The sequence below is a fragment of the Colobus angolensis genome, unplaced genomic scaffold, assembly GCF_000951035.1.
Source record: "Colobus angolensis palliatus isolate OR3802 unplaced genomic scaffold, Cang.pa_1.0 Scaffold303, whole genome shotgun sequence".
Classification (NCBI taxonomy): domain Eukaryota; kingdom Metazoa; phylum Chordata; class Mammalia; order Primates; family Cercopithecidae; genus Colobus; species Colobus angolensis.
In genome coordinates, this window is record NW_012116300.1 from 256644 (window position 1) to 265082 (window position 8439).

An 8439-nucleotide genomic window follows, 5' to 3' on the forward strand; every position below is an offset into this window, starting at 1 on the left:
AAAAAAAAAAAAAAAAAAAAAATCCCATTATTAGTTTCTTAAAATTCTACAAATCAAAAGCTTTTTAAGCAATACTGCTTGATCTGATGCAGCATCCAAAAATAAGGTAACAATTAGTTAATGTTAAAAATGAAACCACACACAAAAAATTAAATGCCCAGGTTTCCATCTTAGAAAGACCGTCTGGTCACGCCTGCTCAGGAAACACTCCCCTGCTGTCCTCTGAAGCAGGGACTTTGTCTCACACTGTAGCTGTGGCTGGGACATCTCCCCTCGGACAGGTCTGTTGCGCATCAGGCATCATAAACTTGCTGCAGCCGCAATGGCCCCAGATTACTTCCCTGGCCTTCCCTGCTCACGTCTATGGCCCCACCACCATCCAGGTGCTAGAATACCTGAGATCATCCCAGGCCCCGCTCCCCCTCCAGCCCCACCCCCACCATACACCCTGCGTCTGCACGTCCTCCAGATTCTGCAGCCTCCACACCACCCATCATCACCACTTCTCCCTTTGGCCGCCCTGCTTCCAGCTACATGTCCCAACCATCCCCACGGCTCCCAGAACATCTTGCAAATGTGTCATTAGATCTCATTATTCCCCTACTTAAAATCTGTCACCAGTTTTTCATTGTCCCTAACACGAAATCCAATGCTTACCGTGACCTATGTGATTCCAAGCTCTGAGCCTTCCGCTCTGTCTGCAGAGCTGGGGCCCTCTTGTCATTCCAGTTTCAGCTTAAATGTCACCTTTTCAGAGGACATCCTCTCCCCACTCAACCCCTACACCCGCCATGGCCCCAGGTTCATCTCTGCTGGCCCGCATGGCTCCTTTGCTCTGGTGTGTTCACCCTCGTTTATGGCCGGCTTATTTATGGCTGACTTCCAGGAACACAAGCTCCAGGAAGTGGTGGCCAAGAAAGCAGTGGTCTTTCTTGCCCATGAAAATATTACTGGAGCAGAGGAGGTACTCCACAGCCAGCCACGGCACACAGCGGAGCCACAAGCGCACCTTCTACCCAGCAGCTCCGGGCTCCAGGCTCCCCGCAGACTCCCCAGAGAAAAACCTTGAGAACCCAGCACAGTGGACACTGCAGGGCATCCAGGTGGCACCTGGACATTCTGAGCACTGGGCTTGAGCTGACTGGAAGCTCCCAGGGGTGCAGTGGCTCCCACAACCCTACAAGGCCGACCTGCTCTCGGCTGGCTTCACTTGGGGTTCCTTCTCCCCTCTCCCTTGGGAGGTGTTTGCTGGCCCCAGGGACAGAGCATCTTAGAGGACAAAGGGCTACTATCCTGTACTCAGGTAAAAGGCCAGTGTCTTTGCCGTGACAATGTTTTAACCCCATGTCCCACAACCTGAGCAGGATGCAGTCATCACAGCCCAGTGCACTGCCCTTGGCCTGCGCCCCAGCCTGGTTGCGCCATCCCTCGTGAATTAATTTCTGTTCATTATAAAGAAAGCATTAACCCAGGATGGGAAATTTCTCAGAACACCACACATCAGAATCACAAAGACTCGCAACAGCTGCACAGTCACGCTCGGCAGGCAGCAGACCGCCCCTTCCCCAACCCGGCCTGCTATGGAAGGTCAGCACTCACCTTCTGCCTTTCACGAGGTGTGGGCCTGAACCACGGCATGTTGGCTCAGCCTGCGCCGGCTGCCCCGTCCCTCCCCACACGCTCCCAGTGCTGCTGCTTTCTTCACTCTGCTTTGAGGAGATGCAAATGAAAAGAAGTTTGTCTAGAAAGCCGCTTTCTCACCGGGGAGGTTAGCACACCCACAGCCTGAGTCCCTGAGGACAATGAGAGCTCCTGCTCCCAATGAGGATTTAAACAAAGCCACAAGGCGAACGGCAACTGGACTCCAGTGTGCTGATGTTTCCAACAACGATGGCAATGAAAAGTAATCGCCCAATTCCCCACTTCCAAAGCCACCTCGGTCTCTCCCAAGTACAAAGGCCTTCTCAGCAGGGCCCCCTCCCTGTCCAAGGCTGAGGGGCCACAGAAAGGAAAAAGGAGGGCGCCCTAAGAGTCCAGGAAAAGGACACACAATGTAAAGTGAGCTGGTTGTGGTGGTATTTGCAAGGTTTTTTCTTTTTAATTTTTTTTTTCTTTTAAAGAAATGAGACAGGGTCTCTCACTCTGTCACCCAGGCTGGAGTGCAGTGACACGATCTCAGCTCACTGCAGCCTCCCAGGCTCAAGTGATCTTCCCATCTCAACCTCCCAAGAAGCTGGGACCACAGGCATGCGCCACTGGGCCTGGCTAATTTTTTGTATTTTTTGTAGAGATGGGGTCTTGCCATGTTGCCCAGGGTGGTCTCGAACTCCTAAGCCCAACTGATCCGCCTGCCTTGGCCTCCCAAAGTGCTGGGATTACAGGCATGAGCTACCATGCCAAGCCCCACAACTTATTTTTCTATTGACCTTTCTTCTGGAGCACTAATCCTTTTTTCAGCTGATTCCAATCTGCTGGTAAATACACCTACTGGATTTTTAATTTTTTCTTTTGAGACGGAGTCTCGCTCTGTCACCCAGGCTGGAGTGCAGTGGTGCGTTCATAACTCACTGCAGCCTCCACCTCCTAGATGCTAGCAATCCTCCCTCCTCAGTCTCTCAAGTAGCTGGGACCACACGCATGTGCCACCATCCCCGGCTAATTATGTAAAATCTTTATGGTTTTGAGACCCAGTCTCACTCTGTTGCCCAGGCTAGAGTGCAGGGGTGCAATCTCGGCTCACTACAACCTCTGCCTCCCAGGTTCAAGCGATTATCCTGCCTCAGCATCCTGAGTAGCTGGGATTACAGACACCCGCCACCATGCCTGGCTAATTTTTGTATTTTTAGTAGAGACAAGGTTTTGCCATGTTAGCCAGGCTGGTCTTGAACCCCTGACCTCAAGTGATCTGCCTTGCCTCGGCCTCCCAAAGTGCTGGGATTGCAGGTGTGAGCCACTGCACCCGGCCTAATTAAAAAAAAAAATTAGTACAGACAAGGTCTTGCTATGTTGCTCAGGCTGATCTCAAACTCCTCACCTCAGCCTCCCAAAGTGCTAGGATTACAGGTGTCAGCTACTGCACCTGGCTGAATTTTAAATTTCAGTTATTGTGCTTTTCTGTCTTAGAACTTCCATTGTATTTTTTATGAATTCCAAGTCTATGAAACGATCCATCTCATTTCTATTCTTTAAAATACCTGTGATTGACTGGGCGCGGGGGCTCACGCCTGTAATCCCAGCACTTTGGGAGCCCAAGGCGGTGGGTCACAAGGTCAGGAGATCGAGACCATCCTGGCTAACACGGTGAAACCCCGTCTCTACTAAAAATACAAAAAAATCAGCCGCGCGTGGTGGCGGGTGCCTATAGTCCCAGCTACTTGGGAGGCTGAGGCTGGAGAATGGCGTGAACCCAGGAGGTGGAGCTTGCAGTGAGCCAAGATCACGCCACTGTACTCCAGCCCGGGCAACAGAGCAAGACTCCATCTCAATAAATAAATAAATAAATAAAATAATAATAAAATAAAATAGATGTGATTAATATCCTAAAGTCCATGTCCAAAAACCAGCATCTCAGTCTCCTGTGGGCCCATCACCTTTCTTCCTCTGGCGCCCTTTCCCAGTGTACCTGGTGGTCTTCAGCTGAGTGTCAGGGACTGTGTGTGACAGAATGGCAGGGGGTCTGAACGTGTCCCCTGACAGGGACAGCCCACCCCCTCCATGGTGGGCAGCAGTGAGACAGTGAATCAGGAACTCCACTGACACTGAGCTCCTCTGCAGTCTTTGTAAAGACCAGCCCAGCTGTGGCTTGTCTTGGGCGAGACAGGGCTGGTCCCAGATGAGAGCGTGGGATATTTCTTAGGCTCTCCACCTGACAGGCCCCAATCTGTTCCCTAACTCCACGAAACTGCCAAAAATCCCACTCTGCTTTTCAGCCACTTTCTGCCCCTCTGCCCTAAGCAGCTTTATCAGCAGACGGCTAGAGAGACCAGTTCCTAATGTCCATCTCTCTTCTCTGTCTCCTTCGCTCAGGGGTCTTGGCCCCTCAGGTCCAGCCGCCTCGGCAGCCCCGAGCGCCCATCTTGGTCTCCCAGCCCTGGGATATTTCCTGCAGCTCTCTGGCTTCCCTGCCTCTCAGCAGCCGCCCCCGCCCAGCTTCTCAGCATCCTGCCCAGCCAGTGCCCCAGGAAGAAGGGCCCGCACAGGAGCAGGAAGGGGGGCTCACCTCTGAAAGCTTGCCTGTGTTGTGCTGCTGGGCGGCTCTCTAGTCCTTCAAGCTGGGGCCTTCTGAACAGTGGCCGGCTCCTCAGGTCCTGGGCAGGAGTGCTTTACCGTGAGCTCTTCCACACCAGATGCAGAGCCTGCAGGACCTGGAATGAGTTATTGAAAAGGGGTGGGGGTGAGGACGTGGACTGATAACCAGCCAGGCTGGTCCAACTAGCCCAGGCCACAAGGACACCTTCCAGCCATAACTGTCCCATCCAGAGATATGCCGGACAATGAGAGCGCCCCAGGGACACAAGGCCGTTTCCCTCTGCCCAGCCAAGCATCCTCTAGGACAGAAGATCTCTGCGTCCTCAAGTGAACTCTAGGGTTATGTCTGATGTCCTAACAAGACAGCACATGCCAGGACATGGAAATTGCTTCCACCAGCTCAGCCTACAACTCCTCAAAGAGAATGGGGGTGTCTGTCCTCAATACAGGCCCCTACCCTTCCCCTAGAGGCTTCTGACAAGAACCACACATCACTGCTGCTTCCTGTCCAGCGCTGGCCATGGGGCTCATTGGCAGACACGACTGCCTGTTTCATGTTGACAGTTTCAGGCCTTCACACTGTCCCTCCCCTCAGCGCTCTGCCTCCTCCACAGCTTGTCCCTCCCTTCGCTACAGCCTCTTTCGTATCATCCAGTTTCAGCGAGCACATGCTGTCCCACCACTCCATCTCCACCCGGGGTGTCTATTCCTCACCACGAATCACATCTCACTCACACTGTAGTTACTCTCTCCTGTTAGATGCAAGCCCCACGAGAGCTGGGCTCCGCCGGCAGCACCGAAAGCAAGGCCTAGGCCGTGGCAGGCGCTCATGGAGAAGATGCTGGATGAAAGGTGTGTCAGAGGGGCCTTCTGCTCTGGACCCCCGGTTTAAGAGCTCCACTCCCTCCAGCTGCTGGTTGCCCCTACTCAGGGTGAACCCAACACAAGCCTCTCTGAGGAAGGAGTGAGAGGACAGGTTTCTGTCCCATTTGGACTCTTCAGCCTCCACATCCCATGGCCTGGCAGGATGGTGGAGTAACCACAGGTGACATGGGAGGGCACGGTGGTCTGTGGACTAAGGCACCTGTCAGAGCAGGGCTCAGCAGACGATGCTGCCAGATAGCAGAGAAGTCAGAACGACTCCACGTGACACAGAGTCCCCAAGCAAAAGATTGAGAGCTGCTGGGCAACAGATCCCGGGGGGCTGACATGGGCCTGTCTCCACGGCCAGGAGGGGCTCCCACACCGAGCCCAGCAGGAACTTCGTGCTAGTCTGCACTGGTCCACAGTCCTGGGGCCACTGCCAGGGTCATGATGCAGCCCCCACGACACAGCCGCCACCACAGCTATAGCCAGACCCTCGGGTCTGAGGCCAAGGCCAAGGCAGTGCTGTATTTCTTCCAACTCTGCCCACTCCTTTCCTGGGTGGGATGGCTGAGAAGGCTGGTTCCATGGTTCTCCCCAGGTCCCTATGAACCACTGGTCCCCGACCGTTGCTCCCCTTCCAGCCCCCAGGCACCTTGAACTGCAGGGTGCAGGACACTAAGGCAATGGGGGCCTCCCAGTGGGCAGCCCCACCCAGGGTGTGGGAGGCCATGGGCCCCAAGCTCCCCTGGAGATTTCTCCCACTGCCCCACCCTCAGGAAGCCATGAGCTGGCACCTTCTCTGTAACCAAACTCTTCCTTGGGGACCAGGACACGTGCAGAAAGCACTTTGTGTTTTCTCAGGGCACTTGTGGGGCTGAACTGTCTGGAGAAGCCATTTCACGGGGAAGGAGTCGCACAAAAGAGGCCTTCCCGCAGGGGTGGCCTTCAGGACAGACGCCTCCCAAGCCTGGAATCGGTGGAAAGTGCCGTCCCTCACCCTGCCCCAGACTCCCCACCAGTCATGAGGGGCTCCCCAGAGGGCCTGCCTGTGCTGGGCCCTCGAGTGTGGGCAGACAGAGGCCCTGCCTCCATTCTCCCTCCAAGGGCCCAGCCCTGGGAACAGGAAAGCACCCCAGGAGGAGAGCAGGCAAGGCATCTGCAAGCCTCCGCCTCCCCAGGAATCACAGGGCTCTGGGAAGCGGCACTGGTTCTCACCTCTCACCACATAAATGCGTCCACTCACCTGGCCAGGGTGGCTTCCTAGGCTCCTCCCGTGTGGCCCACATGGAGGGGTGGCTGCTCATCGGGGCCATGCCCCTCCCCAGCATGGAGCTACAGCAGGGCCACGCTGGCCACCACCAGCCACCCCGCCACACAGCTGCAGCCGTGGATGGGGTCTCGCGCAGGAGTAGCAACAGCACCTGGGGGCTGGGGATGAAGTCCAGCGTGGTCCTGATCTACCCAAAGCCAGAGTTACCACACACAAGTGGCCCTGTTGGGCCTGCTCCCCACTGTCCAAAGTCCACTGGAGTCACGGTAGAACCGTCGAGACAGGACAGTGGCTCTGCCCTTGCAAGCTCATGGGTGACGGGCTCCTGCCCTCGCTTGAGCCCCGGAAGAGGCGCTGATCTTCGGAGGTGCCTGGGCCCAGCAGTGACAGCCACAGGAAGCTAGTAACATGCAACTTGCTGGGGAGGCCGCTACCCAGGCTGGCGCTGTGCCACTTACTCAGCAAGCCTTTCCCATCTTGCTGTTGCCGTTCACACTGTGGTCACTAAAAGGAGAAGGGGAGTGTTACTCATGTCCATCAGCTCAGCCAGCAGCACCTGTTCTGAAACCTCAGCAAGCTCCCGACAGGCTGTTCTGTTTGTTCTGTTTATATACTCATGTAGGATGCAGCAACAGGGAACCCTGAACACCTGGAAAACTGGACAACATACTTTTGTCTTCAGCTGGTGGAAGACAGTGCAGGACAGTGATTCCGACAGAAGGGAAACCAGAGAGTGCGTCCTGTGACTGCACCAGTTACAGCCAGGAGGCGGGTTCCAGACTGCAGCACAGGGAGGGAAACTCAGCCGGAACCTGCAGTCTCTCTGCGTTGGGAAGACAGAGTTCAGAGGTCAGGGAGGCCAAGGCTGCTGCTATTTGCAGGGCAGAGTCCTGGGGAGGAGGCAGCTGCACAGAGAGGCAGAGCCAGGATCTGCCCAGGGTCTCCTGGAGTCTTTAGCTGAAAACAGAGCTGTGCCTGGGTGAGAAAAAACTATATGAGAAGGCCCAGAAAAGAATCCTGAGGAAGGAGCAAACCAAAAATCCCCAGAGTTCACACGGAATATTCTGTGTTCCCACAAGCCACTGTGGAGAGATGTCCTAATTCATGGGGTATTGGGTAGACTCCACAGAAGCGTATCACCCTTAGTGATAGAGCTAAGTCAGCTGCAGATTAAAGCAGCACCGGACCCACTGAAAAGCTCAGAAGCCTCTGAAGGATTGCTGCTTCCAAGGGACTTAACTGCATACCAGACCCAAACCCAACACCATTCAAAGAAAGTCAACAAAATTCACCAGCCAACAATTTATTTTTTTGTAGAGACAGGGTCTCGCTATGTTGCCCAGGCTGGTCTTGAACTCCTGAGCTCAATCGATCCACCTGCCTGGGCCTCCCAAAGTGCTGGGATTACAGGCGTGAGCCACCACGCCCGTCCTACTTTTCTTACTCTTAACTGTTAACAGTTTGTTCAACCTAATAACAGCAAGAGCTAGGCATGATGGTGCATGCCCATAGACCCAGTTAAGAGGCTGAGGCAGAATAGCTCGAGTCCAGGAGTTCTGGGCTATTTGGACTGAGTGTTTGCACTAAGTTTGGCATCAAAATGGTGACCTCCCTGGAATATGGTGACCTCCCCTCCTTAGGCACCACCAGGTTGCCTAAGGAGGGGTGAATAAGCCCACATCAGAAATGAAGCAGGTCAAAACTCCTGTACTGATCAGTAATGGGATTGCACTTGTGAATAGCCACTGCACTCTAGCCTGGGCCACATAGTAACGCTCTGACTCTGTTGTTAATATTTTAAAAAGCTGGGTACAATGGCTCACATCTGTTAATCCCAACACTTTGGGAGGCTGAGGTGGGTGGATCACGAGGTCATGAGTTCAAGACCAGCCGGGCTAACATGGTGAAACTCTGCCTCTACTAAAAATACAAAAAATCAGCCGGGCATGGTGGCAGGCATCTGTAGTCCCTGCTACTCAGGAGGCTGAGGCAGGAGAATGGCATTAACCCGGGAGGGGGAGCTTGCAGTGAGCCCAGATCGAGCCACTGCACTC

General features: G+C 54.4%; 2 protein-coding genes across 2 annotated transcripts in view; one reads left to right on the plus strand and one right to left on the minus strand.

Annotated features, from left to right (window-relative positions):
* The window catches only part of DNASE1 (deoxyribonuclease I), a 15434-nt gene extending 11116 nt beyond the window's left edge, over positions 1–4318 (minus strand). The window contains exon 1 of the mRNA XM_011950179.1: positions 4220–4318. The gene's annotated coding sequence lies outside the window, so the exon portion shown is untranslated. The remainder of the gene's footprint in view (positions 1–4219) is intronic.
* SLX4 (SLX4 structure-specific endonuclease subunit) overlaps positions 1–8439 on the plus strand; it is a 69450-nt gene that overhangs the window by 6023 nt on the left and 54988 nt on the right. The gene's annotated exons all lie outside the window — the stretch shown is intronic.